The sequence below is a fragment of the Cervus elaphus genome, chromosome 14 (assembly GCF_910594005.1).
Source record: "Cervus elaphus chromosome 14, mCerEla1.1, whole genome shotgun sequence".
In the NCBI taxonomy this organism is placed as follows: Eukaryota; Metazoa; Chordata; class Mammalia; order Artiodactyla; family Cervidae; genus Cervus; species Cervus elaphus.
Window position 1 is genome coordinate 14469689 of NC_057828.1, and position 21802 is coordinate 14491490.

Sequence of the window (21802 nt, forward strand, 5' to 3'; positions counted from 1 at the left end):
TTGCTTCTGTCTGCGATTTGCTAGGGTTTGTTCTTTAAAACATTCTGCTGTTACCTGACATGCATAGATTTTTTTCCTAGGTATTTTCCCTACACAGTACCCCTTCCAAGCAACCAGGGAACACGTCACCTGAAGTACATGGGCGTGTTTTCTCCCCTGATATGAAAAAGAATAATATTTACAGCCCAATACACTAAATAAATCCAGAAAATACCTTTACTTGAGAAAAGTATGAAAATGTTCTGATTTTCTGAAGTAGTAAATATAGAGACTATTTCTCAATACAGTGAAATTACTCCCTATTTGTCCACAATGGCAGGGAATGGGGCATTCCTGTTTTAATGATCTGCTTTTTATTTATATTCTATATACATATATATGTATAAAATTGTTATAAATAATAAATGCATTAAATTTTTTTCTATTAATAAGACTGGCTTTTAAAACATAATTTCAAAGCAGGACTGAACATCAGTTGTTCTGTCCCTATGATCAAGAAGTCATTTCCTGGTCCAATAGCTAAGGCTCCACTTTCCCAATGCAGGGAGCCTGATCAGAGAACTAGATCCCACATGCTGCAACTAAGACCTTGAACAGCCAAATAGATAAATAAAATTAAAAAAAAAAATAAGTCATTCAAATATCCTGAATTGTCTCAGGAAATTATTATAAACACCAATAGTCCTTGCACTAAAATATGCAATGTGTTGCTTTGGTTGGGGCTTTCTGCTTTTTGAGACCTGAACAAACAGAAGCTGACCGAAATATAATCTAGATCTTATTACTTTCCATCCAGATGATACTGCAATAGCTTCCTAATCAAGTTCAGTCTTTCTCTTCACTCTGAATTTCTTTCCACAGATATTTGTATCCTGACTCCAAAATTTCCAATATTCCCCCAGTTTATATAATATCAGGTCGTACTTACTTTGCCTAGTTTAAGACCTTCCAAGATTGATTCCCTTACTTTCCAACCTTAATTGTCCATCCACTTCCAATCACAGTTTAGTCTATTATCCCATCATAGTTCTATGTTGCTTCTTTAAAAACTTTTATTGGACTTCCCTGGTGGCTCAGGCAGTAAAGCGTCTGCCTACAATGTAGGAGACCTGGGTTCAATCCCTGGGTCAGGAAGATCTCCCGGAGAAGGAAATGGCAACCCACTCCAGTATTCTTGCCTGGAAAGTCCCATGGACAGAGGAGTCTGGTAGGCTACAGTCCATAGGGTGGCAAAGAATCGGACATAACTGAGCCACTTCCCTTTCTTTTTTCTTTCTTTATTGGAGTATAGCTGCTTTATAACGCTGCTTTATTTTCTGCCACACGGCAAAGTGAATCAGCCACATGTATGTTACTCACTGTTTATTGCCATAAGCCCCAAAGCACCCAACCCTCTCAGGGGTGGGGTCTAAGCAGAATTCCTGAGTGTAGAGAAGGGGAAACACGAGAACAAAATCAGGGCTCTGGGAGGAAGGAGGCAGGGAAGAAGAGTGAATATGTGATGGGGAGAAGAATCAGCTGGGCTTGCCATGGCTTTGTTGCCTCAAAGTTGCAAATATTAAGTTAATATTCATTGACCAATTGAGCAAATAAATAACTATGGTTATTACAAAGAAAGAGAGAGGTAAAAGAGGGGAGAGAGAAGGAAAGAGAGAAAGAAAGGGGAAAGGAGATACAGGAGAGAGAGAGGAGAGGCAGGAGGGGCAGGGAGGAGGGAACAGAGCAAAAAATGAAAGAAACAAAAGAGACAAGGAAGAAGCTGCCCAGCTGAAGGTCAGTTTGGGTCGTGCTAACTGTTGTGCACATCACTTTCATAGGCTATGAAAGTAGTTTCTGAAAAATCAAGAGCCTTGTAGGAGGGTCTATGTATACAAGCCAGGCTTTTAAGGCTAAAAGTGATTTGAATCCCAATAGGGAGCTGATAGTAACCACGTTCAAGAGCACAGACTATCAGGAGCTAATGAGGCTGTCAGGTCTGGGAGCGAACCACAGCACAGACACATCGAAATGCTTCAGCGGGAGGTGTAACTAACAAAACAATGATTCCTTAATAGCAAAGACACAAATGAGGAGAAAATGCAGCTAGTTTCTTAAAAAAAAAAAAAAAAAGTTATTTTTTGCATCTAGAGAAAAAGATGACTTCCTCAAAGAAGGACAGTAAACAGGGAATGCGAGCCATGTAATGTAATTAATCAATTAATTAGTTTTCTGCAGCATGCTGGAAATCCAAGTCATAACATAAACAAAAAAGGTTAAACAGTAATTCTCACTGAATTCAGAACAATTTTAACAATTAGAGCCTACAGATTTGTATAGGCTTGTGATTCAAGGGTTATACAAAGACAGATACGAAATCCAAGAACAGTCTGAGCCTTTCTTACCTGGTGAGCTGGGTATTCCTCTTTCTAAATATTATTCTGTATTTTTACATGTATAACCTGACTTACAGCATAAAAGTAGAAAAGCGTCTGTGATGCCATCTCCTGTGTTCTGGGGCAAATGTGGCCCAGGAGCCTGAGGGCCACCACTCCATCCGAAGGCACCAACATGGACCACATGTGCAGGGGCGCTTGGGGGAGGACAGGTCTTCTGGGCAGAAATTCCAGTTACTAGCTGCACCACGGTGCTTGCTTCCTAATCATTCTGTTTCACTCCTTTCATCTGTAAAACTGAGATAATAATACTAACTAACCTTTAGGATTCAGAGGAGAATTATATGAGATATAAGTGTCTGAAGCACACAGTGCACAATCAGTGTTAGATATTAAAATCAGTCACGAGCTTGCAACACCATCAGGTTTTCCTCAGAGAATGTTGATTCCTCTCTTCAGTGAAAGACCTAATGAAAGAGTAATACATTCTTCCCAGTCCCTGGATGTTAAATAGGTCAAGATGGCTAATTCCCAACCCTCCTAATAAAATGGCAGGAGAGCGGAGAGAGCTGGAGGTCAGCAGACAAAAACAGGTCTGCAGATGAACACTGCATAATTTACTCCCTGAAAGACCTGCGGGCATCACAGCATCCTTGACTGTGTTCGGTGGAAGCAGAGATGATCAGATTTATCTGGGGTCTTCGTGCTCCCTTGTAGCTGCAAACGGCTTCAAACCCAACAGACAGTTGAACACCCCAGGCAATGTGCATCTCTAGAGAGCAATTTATGGTTAAGTTTCTGCTGAATATTTTAAAGACAATACCTAATGTATCCATCAGGGAAAGCTCTTCTAAAGAACTTGCTCACCACTTCTACCATTTCATTAAAGAAGTAAGCCATAATGTTTTCATTAACTGCCAAGCCATCTTTTGTCTGATTTGAAGAAGGAACCTAGTATACTAAGTTTCCTATGGTTCTGGAAAAATGATTTCCTCAGAAGACACAGTGACATAGATGGAACATGGCAATCCTTCCTGAGGGGATCTGAATTCAGCCACCAGGGCATATGACACCCTCAGACGCAGTCCCACAGGTACTGCCCCTGCCAGAGTAGTGAAAACTCAAGACCTAAGCAAACTGGGCTTCTAGGCATAAACTTGGGAACCACACAGGTCCTGAAGAGGAATAATTACCCTCCAAGAATATCACAGGGTTGCTGTAAATAATGGATTTTGGAAACTTGGCCGCATCTAACGACTAGCTGTTATCTACATAGGAATAGTGAATTGAGTCAGTGGTGCCACTTAAAGTTTATAAATCTGAGGCAAACTTTTCAATTAACTCCATTCACTGCGGATAGAAAGTTTTAATACACATTGTAGTCCCCCACCTCTAATCATTAACTAGCCCACAAAGTCGTGTTTTCGTTAAAGCCTTTAGTAAAGTGTGTCCTAGTTAGCTCAGGCTGCCATAACAAAATCCCATGTGATGGGGGTTGTCTGCTTCTCACGGTTCTGGAGGCTGAAGTTGAGATCAGGGTGCGGGCTCTGGTGAGAGCTCTCGTCCCAACTTGTGGACAGCCATCTTCTTGCTGCGTCTTCACATGGGAGAAAGAAAGAGCCCTCTTTCCACCTCCTTATAAAGCTGCTCAGCCCCTCATGAGGGCCTCGCTGCCATGACCTAATCTACCCCTAATCATCACCCCAAAGCCTAGCTCCTAATACCATAAAATTGAGGGTTAGGACTACAACATATGAATTTGTGGAAGACACAATCAGTCCATAATGAATATACTGGGTTGGCTAAAAAGTTAGTTTGGGTTCTCCCATAAGATGTTACAGAAAAACCCAAACAATCTTTTGGGGCAACCCAAATATATGTTAACTTTGGTCTAAAAAAATATATAAAAATGATTTTTGAATGCTCCCACCCTTGCTTCTATGTCCAGATATTTGCACACAAATGTTACTAAACACTCTCGGAGTTAGAAGAAAAAAAATTGTAATTGCATTTATTCGATGTATTTGTTTTTATTATGAAATGAATGCATGGATATTAATACATGTTTTCTATCACCATTTTAAAAGATAATCAGGATTTTCTTTCTAAGTGCGGTTTCCTACTTCTGCTACATTTATCTTACTGGGAATCATATAACTTTCTGTTGAAGTAAAACACACAGAGAAAAAATTATATACAGTAAGTATAGAGATTAATGGATTTTCACAAACTAAACCTACTCATAGAACCATAACACAGATCCACAGATCAACAACATAAAATAGCAGCACAACAGAACCAACCCAACGCCCCCCAACTTCCAGCTCCCATACTCCTTCCCACTTTCCTCTCAGGGGTAACTCAGATCCCCAGGCCCAACACCACTAATTTTGCCAATTTTGGATTTAATTAAAAGGTATCCTGTAATATTTACCTTTTGGTACCCTCAAAGTTACATTTCCGAGACATAGTAACATGGTCGTAAGTTGCAACAATTGTTCACCGTCGGTGCTGAAGATTTCACTGTATGAACATATCAAACTTTACTGATCCACTTTACTGTTTTTAGGCCTCTGGTAATTTCCAGATTGAATAGCACTGCTAGAACCATCATAATACCTGTCTTTCAGCAAATAAACACACATCTCTCTTAAGTACATACTTACAAGGAAAACCACTGGGCTTAGGGTGTGTACGTGTTCAGCTTAGGAGAGGTGCCATACAGTTTTCCAATATGATTATAGCATTTATAACAATGTATGAATATTTCTCCACATTCTTGCTAAAACTTGCTATATTCTGTCTCCCCAGCCCAATTCTATTGAACATGTAATATTACCTCAGTGCACTTTTAATCTGCACTTTCCTAATGACTAATGAAGCTGTGTGCCCTTCTATATTTTTCTTGACCATTTGGTTATCTTCCTTGGTAAACTGTTTGAAGGTTTTTGCCCATTTTCTCTTGAACTTACCGCATTTTTCTTAGTGATTTCTAGGAGTATTCTGGATAAGAATCCTTGGTCAGGTATATGTGTTACAAATATCTCCTAGTCTGGTGGCTTTTTCCCTTGCTCTCTTAAAGGTGTTCTTTGTTGAGACGAATCCTTAAATTCATAACAAGGTCCACTTTTTTCTTTTTTTTGCCTTCACAGGACTCTTTTTTTGCATAATATTTAAGAATCTGTGTTAATGACAAGATCATGAAGATATCTACTAATGTCTTCTTTTCATGGTTTTATGGTTTTATGGTTTTTACCTTTCATATTTAGATCCACAATCTATCTGGAGTTGATTTTCATATCTGGTTAGAATTTTGTTTCATATGGATATTTTGATGACAAGTACCATTTGTTGAAAAGATCATCCTTCCACTCACCACACAACAGTGCCACCTTGTTGTAAATCAAATCCATCTTCTGGGGTGTCTGTTTTTAAACTTTCTACTCTGTTCCACTAATTTATGAACCTTTACAACACTATACTATTCTACCCTAATTACTATAGTTTTATAATGTCTTGATACCTAGTAAAATCCCCAGCTTCATTTTTTAAAGATTGCCTTGTTTATCCTTGTGCTTGAATTTTCATACAACTGTAGAATTAACTTACAGGTGTTCAAAAAAATACACCCAAGTCCTACAGGGACTTTTCACTACGATTACATAATTTACAGATCAATTTGTGGAGGACTAACATACTTATAATACCTCATCTTCCAGTCTATCTACAAACACAGCATCTCCCTCCATCTGCTTAAATCTTTAGCTTTTCTCTTGTATTGTAGCTTCATTTTCATTACTAGCTATTTGAATTGTTTATGTTATTCTAAACGACATCTTTTTAAAAAACCGTTCCATCTGAAATTGTTTTTTTACTGATACATGGAAAGAGAACTGATTTTATGTTATTAACGTCATTTCTAGCAACTATGCCAATCTATTATTCCTGTGACTTTACAGATTCTTTCAAACTTTCTACACAAGCCACTGTATCACCAGTGAATTATGACTATTATATTTCTTCCCTTCTAAACTTCTGAACTTCAAGAATCATGATCTTGTAAGATTCCTTCCCCAGCTAGCAGAGGGGGAGCTGCTAATATCTGCCCAGCAGAATTTCATCAGTGACGGACAAGTCAATTGCCATGTGTCTTCCACGCTCTTCCTTACAAATGGGAGCTTTTAGTAGGGGTGTCGTCTCCACTCTACCATCAATCAGGTGGAGATGAGGGAGGAGATGACTTGGTTGTGAGTTCATAGATTGCTGGACTAAAAGGGGGAACATGTGGACACAAAGCAACAGACCTCATCTCCAAAAGACTCTGGACACTGAACTCCACGCAGCAATTAGATAGCCTTCCCATGGGTTTCTTCCCTTGGGGAGAAGGTATGTGTAACACTGGTGATTGCCCCATATTCCTCAACATTCTGTTCTTTACTTGCCGCCAACATCACCCTGAGTTCCTCTCAACTCTAAAGCACTCTTCTAAGCAGCAGCCCTTCTCTGCCCACCTCCACAAGGCAGCTCTTGCCAAAGTTCTAACATTAAATCTCTCTACCTGTGTGCTTCAGTCCCTGCTGTGTTGATCTTTTCTTGTATCAGCTCCAAGTATCTCATCTATGAAATTTCTAGCTTTAATTCTTTTCATTGATCTCCAAACTCTAAAAACTCGCTGGAGAGACTGCCCTTGAAGGCCAACCAGAATTTCAAAAGTAATCTATTCCATATAAAAAATCATCATTCATCTGTGAAACTGTTCCTATTCTTGTATTCTGTTTTTTCCCTAAATGGTGGCACCGTTTTTCTCATTTGCAGTCCTCAAAAACCTCTCTCTTTTCCTCTCTCTCCCCTCCTCCCTCATCACTAAATCCCTTCTGCCCTCCACCTAGCTTTAGTCTTTAAACCAACCCTGCCGTATCCCCTGATCCTTCCTCTTTTTGCCACACTGTGCTGCTCTCCTCTGTCCCCTTTCAAAGACTGCCACATCTGACATTTGAACTGCCCCACCTTCCCAACGACCCAAGAAGCATATTTCATGCCTCACTGCCTGATGAGGCCATTTTCTCAATGTCTTGAAGACACACGGAAGACACTGTCTTCTAGAATATCTCGAAGACATTCCTTCAGTGCAACCCATCTTCTGCCTTGTGTTTTCCATGTGCCATATACCAACCTTGCCCAAAAGCACCTCCACCCTTTGCTCCCAGACCACAAACTGACTGAAGGCAGAGCTGACAGCCAAAGCTTCCACGTCATCAAGTAGAGCATCTGATCTACAAAAGGAATCCCACGCAATTTTTTTAGTAAAATGTAATTTGTTGAACATAGACTATTATAAAAGCACTTTAATGCATGCAAAACATAGCATAGACTTGGAATTCAGTGCATTAAATAAGTACAATCGTATTTCATGTATCTGAAAATATTTACAGCCAGAGAAGCTATGCACTGGATTTTTTTCTTTTAATTGTTTACTCGGTTTTATTCCCCATAAGTGGGTATTATGATACAGTTACTGTGACTACTCACAGGGCTGGTAGGAGGCACAGTTAATTAACATTTGCTGAAAGGTTTAGAATTCTCACTAAAGATATTTTATGGTTCCAGATCACTTTATTTTATTCAATAATAACAAAGTGGTCCAGTTTGTCTGTTTGCCCTGAAAAATAAAATGACATAAATAGAAGCACATAAAAGACACTAGGAATGCTGCAAACCTTGGATGCATTTAGTCTTCAGATTTTAGAGATAGTTATATCAATATGTATTTTGGAACTATGTTTAAAGTAGAAATGGCTTCTGAGTTATGAAACAATTTCCTTGAATTATAGCTCAGATACAGGGCCCAAAAGTCAACTGCTTTCTCTCATGAAGATTTTTGAAATCTTACTAAATAAAGAAGCAGTTTCTCACTGGGATCATTTAATGGTTAATTTAATTTTAAATATGCTGTTTATCAAAACAAATTAGGTGAATCAGATGCTTCTTTTCTAAGATTATAAAATCTGTAAACTACCTGAAAGTGTTTAAATACATATACACATATCTTAACCTGTATCTGGTATGCTTAAGATACATATATGCATAATTATAAATGATTTTATTAAAATCAGGCCAAGAAATAATATAACAGAGCATTTATAATAGAGATACCTACATAAATATAACAAAATCACTTTTATGATATAAAAATACAAAATAAAAAGTGATTTCCTCTAGTCAAAATAAATTGCACCATAACCTCTCATTTTCTATATCAATGTAGAGAGCTGAAGAGATTGCTGTCAACATAAATATCTAGTTAAAATAGAGATATACACACAAATTCATGATATGATATGTACTTCTATGGCAGCTTCCTGATCAAATATGAAATTTTGAAGATGCATATTTTTACATTTCTTTTTTTCATTTATCTTTATTAGTTGGAGGCTAATTACTTTACAATATTGTAGTGCTTTTTGTCATACATTGACATGAATCAGCCATGGATTTACATGTATTCCCCATCCCGATCCCCCCTCCCACCTCCCTCTCTACCCGATCTAAAGTCAGATAAATTGACATAGAATGACTCTTCAAAATAACACAACTTACATAAGAGAAAAAAGAAACAAAATCAGTTGGAACAAAAACAATTTCTATCTCATATGGTACACCAATCATCCCATGAATCGGAAACAACTCTTTTAGCTGTATGTTTCTAGGAAACATAGATTTAAAAAACGTTTTAATAGAAGCAGCCTCTACATTCAACATTAGGTTCCAACTAGAAAATGTTAGTTGAATATATTGATATCCAATTGCAAAGGCTTGTAGTTTAGTCGCTAAGTGGAGTCCAATTTTTTTTTGACACTATGGACTTTAGCCCACCAGGCTCCTCTGTCCATGGGATTTTCCAGGTAAGAATACAGGAGTGGGTTGCCATTTCCTTCTCTAGGGGCTCTTCCCGACCCAGGGATTGAACCAGTGTCTCCTGCGTTACACCCAGATTCTTGACCACTGCACCACCTGGGAAGCCCCTGCAAAAGCTTGCCTGTGTTTTATAAACGCCACTAACAGAGAAGACTCTCTGATCTGGGCCCAGTCCCCACCCCCCAACACAGGTTTCATTCTGGTTACTGTGTCCTTCAGGGGTTCAGTCCGGTGCATCTCAGGATTCGGTCTCTCTCGGGATAGAGATGAAATGCTGAAACAGACTCACCAGAAACCTCTGCCTTCCTCCACTCCTGTTCATCTCCTAGTTAGAGCCACACCAGCACAATTAAGCTGGTGTCTTCCCTTTCCTGATTTCTGTTCACAAGTGAATAAAGCAAGGGTGCCCTTCACCTCTTGACAGCCTTTATCTTAATGACATACTCAGAAGCTACTTTGAATCAAATTCTGTTTTCCTCTCTCAAAAGACTATTTCTTCAAGATGCAATCGAAAGAATATTTCTAGCCTTTACTCATTTTTTAAGTCTTCACAAAACTTTACAAAGCTACTCTCTGCCTTTGTTGACTGCACAAAGAGGGTCCTCTATCCAGCCAGCCACCCCCAATGTGCATGACACCAATGTTTGGTTCCCCAGGATGGTAACAGGAGACAGACAGAAAAACCTTTATTAAGGGAATTCTCAGAGTATTTAACATATTACAGTGCAGCCTGATTCTTCAAGAAAGAGAAGAGCTAAGTAAAATAGCATTTTCCAGTCTGATTGTAGGAAAGAAGTTCTCATTTCAGAGAGGAACTCATAGGAATAGTGATTCATGAGATATCCTTGGGAAACACTGTTTCAAGCAATGATTCTAAAGCCAAATATACTGATGTGCCTGCCTCCCTGCTGTTATATTTCTCTTTCACACTCAGCAGGAACATTTAATCCACAAAAGCAGGCTTAACTCTACCCTCAGCTCTCAGTACCGAGAGGTCTAAAATGAGTCAACATCCGCTCAGCTCTGTGCTCTTCCTGACATCTCTGAGGGCTTCATCCTGGTCAGTGGGTATCTGTCTAACTCCTGAGCCAACATCAGCTTTAGGGATGGTTTCACATCATGCTGTCTCATACCCAACTGCAAAGAACAGCTTCCTGCAGAAATGGATTTATGAGTTGCTCTTACGTTCTTCCCAACTCTATGCCTCAGCCAAGAGACCACCTCTGAACCCCAGTTCTGAGGCTGGAATCCTACCTACTGTCAAACACAAATCCAGACCTCCACATGTTACATATTCCATCTCTGCTGCATATATCTGGTACTGACTTTTGTCTGCTCAGTTACATATTCTATATTACACCCTCCCCCCAGAGTCCTTAGTGATCAGGCTGCACTCACAGGTGTGGATGTTCCAAAACTGAAACTTTTGCTTTCAGTTCTAAAAGCAAAGTCTGCTTCTGATTCCTGCTCTCACTGTGCAGGGTCCCCGACCCCAGTCTCCCTAACCAGACCTGTCCTCCAGCCTTCTAAGCTCCACAGCACCATCCTGACATTAAAGAGATAGGCTTGAGAATCAGCAAACATTAAAAGGACACTACAATTTCTAACTTTATTTATTCCACTGAATGAAAATACTTTAATTTAAAACTTGTACAGGAAAAAAAAATATTCTCAAAAATTACAACATTAATTACACCACACTGGAGATGGCCATCTAAAGAATTTTGCTCAAAGACTTTTTCTACAGTAAAGACAATGTTCAAAGTCTTTTCTTTCGTTTTTACAGCTTTATTGAAGTGAATTGATATCCAAAAAAAACTGTACATATGTAACGTAGGCAGTTTTCTGAGTTGGACAAATGTACCCAAGGTCAGGGGCAGCAACCAAGAGTGCCAGGCTGCAACGGCGCAGGAGTGGCCGAGAGGAGCTACCCCACATCCGAGGTCGGGGTGGCGGCCGAGAGCAGCTACCCCACCTCCAAGGAGTGGTGGCTGCATGGGCACAGGAGGGCCAAGAGGAGCTACTCCATGTTCAAGGTCAGGAGGGGCGGCCGTGAGGAGATACTCCTCGTCCAAGGTAAGAAGCAGAGGCTGCGCTTTGCTGGAGCAGCCATGAAGAGATACCCCACGTCCAAGGTAAGAGAAACACAAGAAACACCTACTGTCTTAGGTAGGTGTTGCAAGAGGGCATCAGAGGGCAGACACACTAAAACCATAATCACAGAAAACTAGCCAATCTGATCACAGGACCACAGTCTTGTCTAACTCAATGAAACTAAGCCATGCCGTGTGGGGCCACCCAAGATGGTCGGGTCATGGTGGAGAGGTCTGACAGAATGTGGTCCACTGGAGAAGGGAATGGCAATCCACTTCAGTATTCTTGCCTTGAGAACCCCATGAACAGTATGAGAAGGCAAAATGATAGGATGCTGAAAGAGGAACTTCCCAGGTCAGTAGGTGCCCAATATGCTACTGGAGATCAGTGGAGAAATAACTCCAGAAAGAATAAAGGGATGGAGCCAAAGCAAAAACAATACCCAGTTGTGGATGGGACTGGTGATAGAAGCAAGGTCCTATACTGAAAGAGCAATATTGCATAGGAACCTGGAATGTTAGGTCCATGAATCAAGGCAAATCGGAAGTGGTCAAACAGGAGATGACAAGGGTGAATGTCAGCATTCTAGGAATCAGTTAACTAAAATGGACTGGAATGGGTGAATTTAACTCAGATGACCATTATATCTACTACTGTGGGCAGGAATCCCTTACAAGAAATGGAGTAGCCATCATGGTCAACAAAAGAGTCCGAAATGCAGTACTTGGATGCAATCTCAAAAATGACAGAATGATCTCTGTTCATTTCCAAGGCAAACCATTCAATATTACGGTAATCCAAGCCTATGCCCCAACCAGTAACACTGAAGAAGCTGAAGTTGAACGGTTCTATGAAGACCTACAAGACCTTTTAGAACTAACACCCAAAAAAGATGTCCTTTTCATTATAGGGGACTGGAATGTAAAAGTAGGAAGTCAAAAAACACCTAGAGTAACAGGCAAATTTGGCCTTGAGGACAGAATGAAGCAGGGCAAAGGCTAATAGCGTTTTGCCAAGAGAACGCACTGGTCATCGCAAACACCCTCTTCCAACAACACAAGAGAAGACTCTACATATGGACATCACCAGATGATCAACACCGAAATCAGACTGATTATATTCTTTGCAGCCAAAGATGGAGAAACTCTATACAGTCAGCAAAAACAAGACCGGGAGCTGACTGTGGCTCAGATCATGAACTCCTTATTGCCAAACTCAGACTTAAACTGAAGAAAGTAGGGAAAACCACTAGACCATTCAGGTATGACCTAAACCAAATCCCTTATGACTATACAGTGGAAGTGAGAAATAGATTTAAGGGACTAGATCTGATAGACAGAGTGCCTGATGAATTATGGACAGAGGTTTGTGACACTGTACAGGAGACAGGAATTAAGACCATCCCCATGGAAAAGAAATGCAAAAAAGAAAAATGGCTGTCTGAGGAGGCCTTACAAATAGCTGTGAAAAGAAGAGAAGTGAAAGCAAAGGAGAAAAGGAAAGATATTCCCATTTGAATGCAGAGTTCCAAAGAATAGCAAGAAGAGATAAGAAAGCCTTCCTCAGCGATCAATGCAAAGAAATAGAGGAAAACAAGAGAATGGGAAAGACTAGAGAAAATCACCGCAGATGGTGATTACAGCCATGAAATTAAAAGACGCTTACTCCTTGGATGGAAAGGTATGACCAACCTAGACAGCACATTAAAAAGCAGAGACATTATTTTGTCAACAAAGGTCCGTCTAGTCAAGGCTGTGGTTTTTCCAGTAGTCATGTATGGATGTGAGAGTTGGACTGTGAAGAAAGCTGAGTGCCAAAGAATTGATGCTTTTGAACTGTGGTGTTGGAGAAGATGCTTGAGAGTCCCAGGGACTGTAAGAAGATCTAACCAGTCCATCCTAAAGGAGATCAGTCCTGGGTGTTCACTAGAAGGACTGATGCTGAAGCTGAAACTCCAATACTTTGGCCACCTCATGCGAAGAGTTGACTCATTGGAAAAAATCCTGATGCTGGGGAGGTTTGGGGGCAGGAGGAGAAGGGGACGCCAGAGGATGAGATGGCTGGATGGCATCACCGACTTGATGGACATGAGTTTGAGTAAACTCCGGGAGTTGGTGATGGACAGGAAAGCCTGGCGTGCTGCGATTCATGGGGTCGCAAAGAGTCGGACATGACTGAGTGACTGAACTGAACTGAACACACATATGATCGCTCCTGTAGTCTCAAAATTAAACAAATTATCAGTTTAGAAATATACCGAATAAAAGACTAGCTTCTGAAACAACCACCTCCATATTCCCCCAAAGTGTGGGAATTCTGAGACCTTTACCGTATTTTCTTTCAATATAATTCCTAGCCACTTGCTGTGGTTCAGTCACTCAGTCATGACTAACTCTTTGAGGCTCCATATACTGCAGTGACAGCAGGCTTCCCTGTCCTTCACCATCTCCCGAAGCTTGCTCAGACTCATGTCCATTGAGTCAGTGATGCCATTCAACCATCTCATCCTCTATCACACCCTTCGCCCCCTGCCTTCAATCTTTCCCAGCATCAGGGTCTTTTCTAATAAGTCGGCTGTTCACATCAGGTGGCCAAAGTATCGGAGCTTCAGCTTCAACATCAGTCCTTCCAATGAATATTCAGGATTTATTTCCTTTAGGATTGACTGGTTTGATCTCCTTGCAGTCCAAGGGACTCTCAAGAATCTTCGGTTCAAAAGCATCAAGTCTCCTAGCCATTGGTTCTATATAAATGATAGCACTTTTTAAAACTGTGAAGAATCATCTGTGAAAATTGCCTTATATTCAGTTATAAAATGAGATTTGAATTTAAAACTTGTTGGAAATATTTTTAACTGTTTACAATTTATTTTAAACTTTCCTCAAGCTGGGACCAATTTCTGGACTAAGACTAACAAGCACCATGCAGCACAAATCATTTCCTGGCAGGTATGTTGAATGATCAAAAACAATTAAAGATCATTAACCTAGATTATCTCATCTTTCCCAGACTAAAACCAGTCTTCAGGGTCACTTAATCACAGACCAGGACCATAGAAATACGTGGCTGACTGACGTGTGGACCTTGACCATAATCCTCCCACAGACCTCAAGCTGCCAGAAGCTAAAGCCCTATGCCTGCAAAGCTTCTCTTCTCAGATCCTCAGAGAGCTGCCAACAGACATCAAAGTATGCACTTGCAAGAGCGACCCTCAATGACTCTCAAGAATTGGTGGCTAAATACTCCCACTCCCTCGCTTCACAGGGAGGGTAATTCTGGGGCATGTGCCATGCTCCATCTTGCAAACTTTTCTCTAGTTACGCACTTTGCTGGCTTAATAAAGCTCTCTGCTTATAACTGACTGTCCTTTCTTCCCAGTTTCTCTTTCCCACTTCACTGTTTTACTTCCCAATTTACATTAAAAAATTTCCCATGAACTTTGGCTTGCAGTCAAATCTATTCTTACTGTTGTCTAGGTCTTCCACTTCCTACCTAATTTAGGTAGAAATTAGGTCTTCCACTTCCTACCATACACTCGTCTGGATCAGTTTGCCTCGGAATGTCCTATTTGATGCCTATAATCCTGGTGTATTTATTAACAGCAGTTCTTTTCACTCTGAAGTTCCTGGTGTTGGTGATAAATTATACCATCACTCTTCATGGTACTATTAGCCTGCCAGGCTTCTCAGCTGTCAACATTATGGAGAGATAGTAAAGTTTACACCTTGTTCTGCCCATCACTATAGCCTTCTTTATTATGACTTCGTGCCCAAATCTCTCTACTTCCTCAGTCCTGATTCTTACCTTGGTACGTGACAACCCATGTCCTGGTACAGCAGACTGCAATTATTAACTGCCTTAGTTTATAATCACTATTTTCCAGTTTCTAATGGGCAGAATTGGTTTCTTATTAATATTTCAAGGGTTAAATAAAACCTTTCTATTGACTTGCATACTTTCACTGTAACCCACATGATGTGAGCATTAAGGCAACCTAGGATATTAATGGTGACCAGGAGGGAAACAAGACTAACCCAGCAGTGTGTGGGGTCAGGTCGGAGAATGAGGGGTGAGTATTATAGAGCCACAAGATCTAAAGTAAGGTGATGAATGGAGCTTCTACTTGAGCAGGAAAAAAATAATAGTATATATTTTGAAAATTTATAAGATGCTTTCATTAGTCAAACTCTCTTGTATTTTTTTTTTAATTTCTGAAAACAATCAGGATGATGGAATAGCAATGACTTCACAGAAGAAATAATAGTTGACCCGGCCATTGGCTAATGAGTAGCTGTTCTGTTTTTCTGGTGCAAAAATATGAGGAAAAACATTCACATTCAGAGCCATGAACACGAGAGGGCATGTGGCAGCACGGAATTGGGTAAAAATCTGATTAACTGGAACATAGGTATTATTGAAGAGAACAACGAGAAACACTTCACAGCAGTGCACCTAACTATGTTTCACTAAGGATGCTTCAGATCTACTCTTCCTGATTGCCTTCTTTAATATAATTGGGAAGATGCAATTTTTTAAACCTGTCTCGCAATTTTAGCTTTTGATTCAAATAAATATAGACAAAAACCTAATGTATGACCACTGTGTCTCTTATTAAGAGGATTCTTAGGAGACAGATATCAAAATATGTTTTAATAACAATAATCCAAAAACTCAATTATGGAAATAAATGAAATTTAAATGCACCTTTTCCACACATATTATCTATTGAGAACCATTAGGAACTGGAAATGTACAAGTAGTTTTTATTCCATGAAAGATGTTGGCCTGAAATATTAATACATATTCTTAAATTATTTGTGATTTTCTCCTCCTTATTTCTCCTAACACAAATGAGAGTAATATCTTACTGAGCCTTTTTTATTTAAAAAAGGAAAGCTTTCATATCACAGAAATAGTTGAAGCAGATTTCTGAGACTCAGGACATCTTTTAAAGTTTCCCAGTAATGTAAAAGAAATTCAGAAAGAAGGCCTGACAGGGCTTGTTGAAAGGAATTTAAAAAAAAAAAAAAATACTTTGTATAATGTCCTAACTGTAAATCCAATTCCCAAATGTGCTTTACTTGATCATTTTCAGTTAATCTTCCTATAATACACCAAACCGGCATCTCACCAGCATAATTTAGGCACCACAGTGCATATGCTTGGACACACACACACAAACATACACACCAATCCTAGGTCTAGCCACAAACTGAAAGCCTTGAAATCCTACAGTTTCACAAAGACTTTTCATGGGGGAATGACTGTGTGCACACAATCTCCAACCCACAGGAGTAAAAATTAAACCTCTATGTAGTACAAACACTATTATTCACCTAACACAAAAGGTCTCTTTTAAATTTTAATAGGTAAAATTAAATTGCCCTCTAAAGGGCTGAGCTGACTTACACACTGAAGGAGAATATATTGGAGAACTACTTCACAATTTTAATCATTTGAATAATCTTTTTATCTTCATCAATTTTGTGGGTAAAATGATATTGTCCTGCAACACTGGTTTGTATTTCTTGTGTTATAAGAATGGACAGGTTTGTGTGAGTTATGTTGATTTATCTTTTTTCATTTATGTGCTCTGCCCCTTTCCTAAAGCGTTGCTAGTTTTCTTTATTGATTTGTAAGTGGTCATGACATAGTAAAACAAACACTATATGAGGCAAACACTTCCCAGCTTGTCCTTTGATACTTTCCTTACTGTATATAAATTTATAATTTATATTAATGTATGTATCAATGTTTTCTTTCAGGGCTTAAGTATATAGTGCCATACATTAAAAGTTTCTCCCATTCATTAGGTATTTATTTTAATGTCCTATGTTTTCTTTCAGATCTTTAATTCCAATTACCTGATGCTGCACAATAAATTACCCCAAAGTGTAATGACTTCAAACTACCACTATCAATTTATTATCATCTCTCAAGGTTCTAGAGATTGACTTCATCTGTTGGGTCTCACTCAGGACCACTCGTCTGACTGCAGGCAGACAGTGCCAGGAACTGGGCTCACCTCCAAAGCTTCTGCACTCACATATCTGACAGCTGATTCTACCTGCTGGATGAGACCTTTCCACATCAGCTTGGAGGGAGAGTTCTAAAAAAGCAAGGGTCTCAGAAGAGAGAAATTATGAGCTGCCAGTCTCTTAAGGTCCTATGCTATAGGTCAAACAATCACGAGCTCAGATGCAACAAGAATATTGATTTCATCTTTTGATGGGAGGAATGCAAATAAATATCAGGGGTATGTTTTAAAATGGCCATACCTCCTATGGCTTAATTTTAATATCAGTTTGATGGCAAAGTAATTTGTATACAGTTCACCCATTTTAAGTATACAATTGGATGAAGTTTGACAAATGTATACAGTTGAATACCCACCACAATCAAGATATAAAATATTTCTATTACCCCTCAAAGTTCTCTTTTCTCATTCTCTCTTCCTCCCATCCTCAGCTCTAAACAATCACTGACCTACTTTCAATGTCTTTACTTTGCCTCTTCTAGATTTTCATATAAATGGAATCACACAACATGTAGTCACTGTGACGAGCTTACCTCACTTAGATCACATAGTGTTTTTCAGATTCATCCACGCTGCTCTGTGGTCAGGAGATGTTCTTTTTAGTGCGGGAAGTTTTGCATTCTGTGGATAGACTATAACTAGTCCATCCATCCACCTGTTGGTGGACATTTATGTGATTTTCTGTTCGTGCCGTCAGAAACAAGCTTCAGTTGAGTATCTGTATACAAGTCCTGGTGGGGACATAGGTTTTCCCACATCTTTGGTAAATATATAGGATTTGAGTTGCTTAGTTCATCTAAGTGTATGTTTAACTTTGTAAGAAGACACATCTTCATTTTTTAATTATTTAAATAACTGACCCAGCAGCAATTGCTTTTTAGAGTAAGGAGAGAGTTTCTATAATTTGTTTCCAGACAGCTAGTCAGGGTTCTGAACACTATTTATTGAATAATACTTTCCTTGACCTTCAACAGATCTGTCACACAGACTGAATTCCATCGGTATCTGGTCTACCTCCAGACTTGCCCTTCTATCCCATTAGCAGGGACTGCTGGAGGCACTGGGGCTGCTGCTAACCTGCACTGCTTTAAGCATTTTGCACATGTCAACTCCTTTAATCTCTACACCAATGCTTTGAGATAAACACTATTTTAAGGCTCAGATGAAAAAGTAGGACAAAATCCAGAAATACTAAATAATTTCCCCAAGATCCTACAGCCAGTGGAAGCAAGGAAGACAGGCTGGGAACCTGGCTTCCCTCCCAAGCCCACATGTCCGAGCCCTGGACTGACTGCCCACATTCAGTGCTCATGCAATGCCTTCACGGTGCACCATCCGGATACCGCATCGAGCCCCGTGTGAAGAACTGTCCTGTCGCACACTGATTTTCCCCTATGAGTAATGCAATTAGCTCAACTGTGCATGCAGGCTAAGTCACGTCAGGTGTAACCAACTCTCTGTGACTCTATGGACTATAGTCCGCTAGGCTCCTCTGTCCATGGGATTCTCAGGCAAGTATATTAGAATAGGTCACCATTTCCTTCTCCAGGGGATCAAATCCATGTCTCTTATGTCTCCTAAATTTGCAGGCAGGATCTTTACCACTAGCGCCACCTAGGAAACCCCAAATAGCTTGACTAGCTTTGAAAAGGGCTTCCCTGATGGCTCAGTTGGTAAATAATCTGCCTGCAACGCAGGAGACCCCAGTTCGATTCCTGGGTCACGAAGATTCACTGAGAGGGAATAGGCTATCCACTCCAGCATTCCTGGGCTTCCCTGGTGGCTCAGCTGGTAAAGAATCTGCCTGCAATGTGGGAGACTTGGGTTTGGGAGGGGGGGTGGGCGGAATCCCTTTGGTATTTTGATCTGTTAAAAAAAAAAAGAAAAGATAAATTAGTTCAGGGAGAACTGGCCCCTTGTTAGTATGATGAAACAGCCAGATAACATCACTGACTCAATGGACATGGCTCTCAGCAAACTCTGGGAGATAATGAAGGACAGGGAAGCCTGGTGTGCTGCAGTCCACGGGGTCACAAAGAGTCAGACACAACTCAGGGACTGAACAACAACAATAAGTATGTTACATACATTTCTATCCATTTCTAAATTCCTTTTAAAATTAGAATTTTTTCTCAGTGCCACTGATATGCTTGAAATACTTTCTTCATTGTCAGACAAATCTGGATGTGAAAAGTGTAGTACATTTATTCTCCTCAAAGAGAATGAATGAACAATGCTCTTAGAGGTACTGAAAAGACCGTGGTCAGGAATGCAGCAGGCACAGCAGGTAAAGTTATCAATATGCATACATAAACAAACACACTGTTCTCAGTCTGTCCCCACTTTGTAGCACACCTTTTCTGAGCATCCCACCATTGGGTCCTAACCACCCCAGATGCTACACTCAGTATTATATTCTTCTTTACTGCCCCTGCTATTCTCCTTCCATTGACACTTCTCCAAATCTCACCCCTTTTTCCTTGACAAAGTGAATGAGGTGAGAGCTAATTTCCTAAATACATCCATGTTTTTATGGAAAGAATTCCAGAACAGAAGCCAACCCAGCCCTTCAACTCTCCAGAAACACAAGCATGTTTACCCAGAGTCCTTCTCATTGCAATGCTCTTGCTTTTGCAATCTCATCAAGCTATGAGAATTTCAAATCATTCAACTGGGGAGGCAGGGAGTAAGTATTTGTAGGTGGACAGGGTCAAGCTATACCCTCATATTCATCCACAATGGCTTTAACTATAGATAGGCTCAGCCCCAAACTCTTCCTACTAAGTTCATATTCTCATTTCTAAATGTAGGCACAAAATACAGCCTTTCTAGAAGTGTGTGTGTGTGTGTGTGTGTGTGTGTGTGTGTTCAGTCACTCTATCATGTCCAACTCCTTGTGACTCTATGAATTGGAGCCCACCAGACTCCTTTGTCCATGGGATTTTCCAGGCAAGAATACTGGAGTGGGTTGCCATTCCTTTCTCCAGGGGATCTTCCCGACCCAGGGATCCAAACTACACGTCTCCTGAGTCTCCTGCACTGGCAGACAATAGTCATCACCACGGAGCCACCTGGGAAGCCCTTCTTGCAGTAAACCAGACAATTATTAAGTCCCCCAGAATATCTATTTGCTACCTTTTTCATACAGAAACATTACACATTTCAGAGTGAAACATATATTGAGTCATAAGACAAAGAAAGGAAATTCTCAATAATCTTTAAATTAAATAGCAAGCAAGTGAACAAGTCTTCCTGGGAAGTCACTATCTATACATGTTACCCTGTGCCCATGTATGTGACTCTCTGATCCACCATCAATGAAAAATGGAGACTCCATCTTGTAACTTGGCTTGTCCCTCTCATAGAAAACCATTTCTCCTGGGGAATCCTCTGAGATTAAGGACCTGTACTGGGACCTAGGAATGCCTGCAATCTGTCAGAACAGTTTTCTCCTGAGTCAAAGCCTCAAGGTGAAGTGACAGCCCTTTAGAAATGAAGGCCAGTATATTAGAGGTCATATAATTTCCTACTTATTAAAATCCAATTATTTTCTGAGGCAGTGATGAGGAAACTGAGGTTCAGAGAGTGGAAGTGACTTGCCAAACATGACGCAGCAAGTTAATAGCAGAGCTCATACTGACCTGGGTGCCTTGACTGCCCGCCCCCGCCCCCTCACTGCCCTGCCAGTCACTGCTTCTATCTGCTGCTCAGAAAGCCCTCAACTGACATTGCACGTTGTCTGGTTCAAAGGTAGTACATAATACAACAAGACAGTGTGTCTCTCCTAAAAACAATTCCTAATGTTCCAAAACAAATATACGACAGTTTCATTAAAAGAAGATTGAGAAGGGTGTTTTTCTTTCAAAGCACTTAGTCTTATTATGCTTTACTTATAGCAAAGTGTGTCTAGGGACTTCAAGATCAAAAAGGTAACCATCAATGAGACCTCAATGAAAAATAAATATATTCTAGAGCTCTGTTGTACAACACAGAGCATAAAGTTAACAGTACAGGATTGTACACTTCAAAATTTGTCAACAGCGTAAAGCTCATGTTGAGTATTCTTGTAACTAAAGGGGGCGGGGCACAAGGAAACGCTGAGTGATGTTGTATGTGTCTATTACCATAATTGTGGTGAGCGCATCGTGGGTGTTTGCATATGTCCAAACTCGTTAAGTTTTATACATTAAATATGTGCAATTCTTTGTATGTAAGTTGTTCCTCAATAAAGCTATTAAAATAATTCTAATACACTGTGCGTTAGCAGTACTGATTCAACCTATGAAAAAAATAACATCTGCAGGCTGGGTACACTTAACAGCAACTTCATGCTCTTTATCTGGATCCTGTAAAACTGAAAGGGGACAAGAGGAGATGGTTCCTG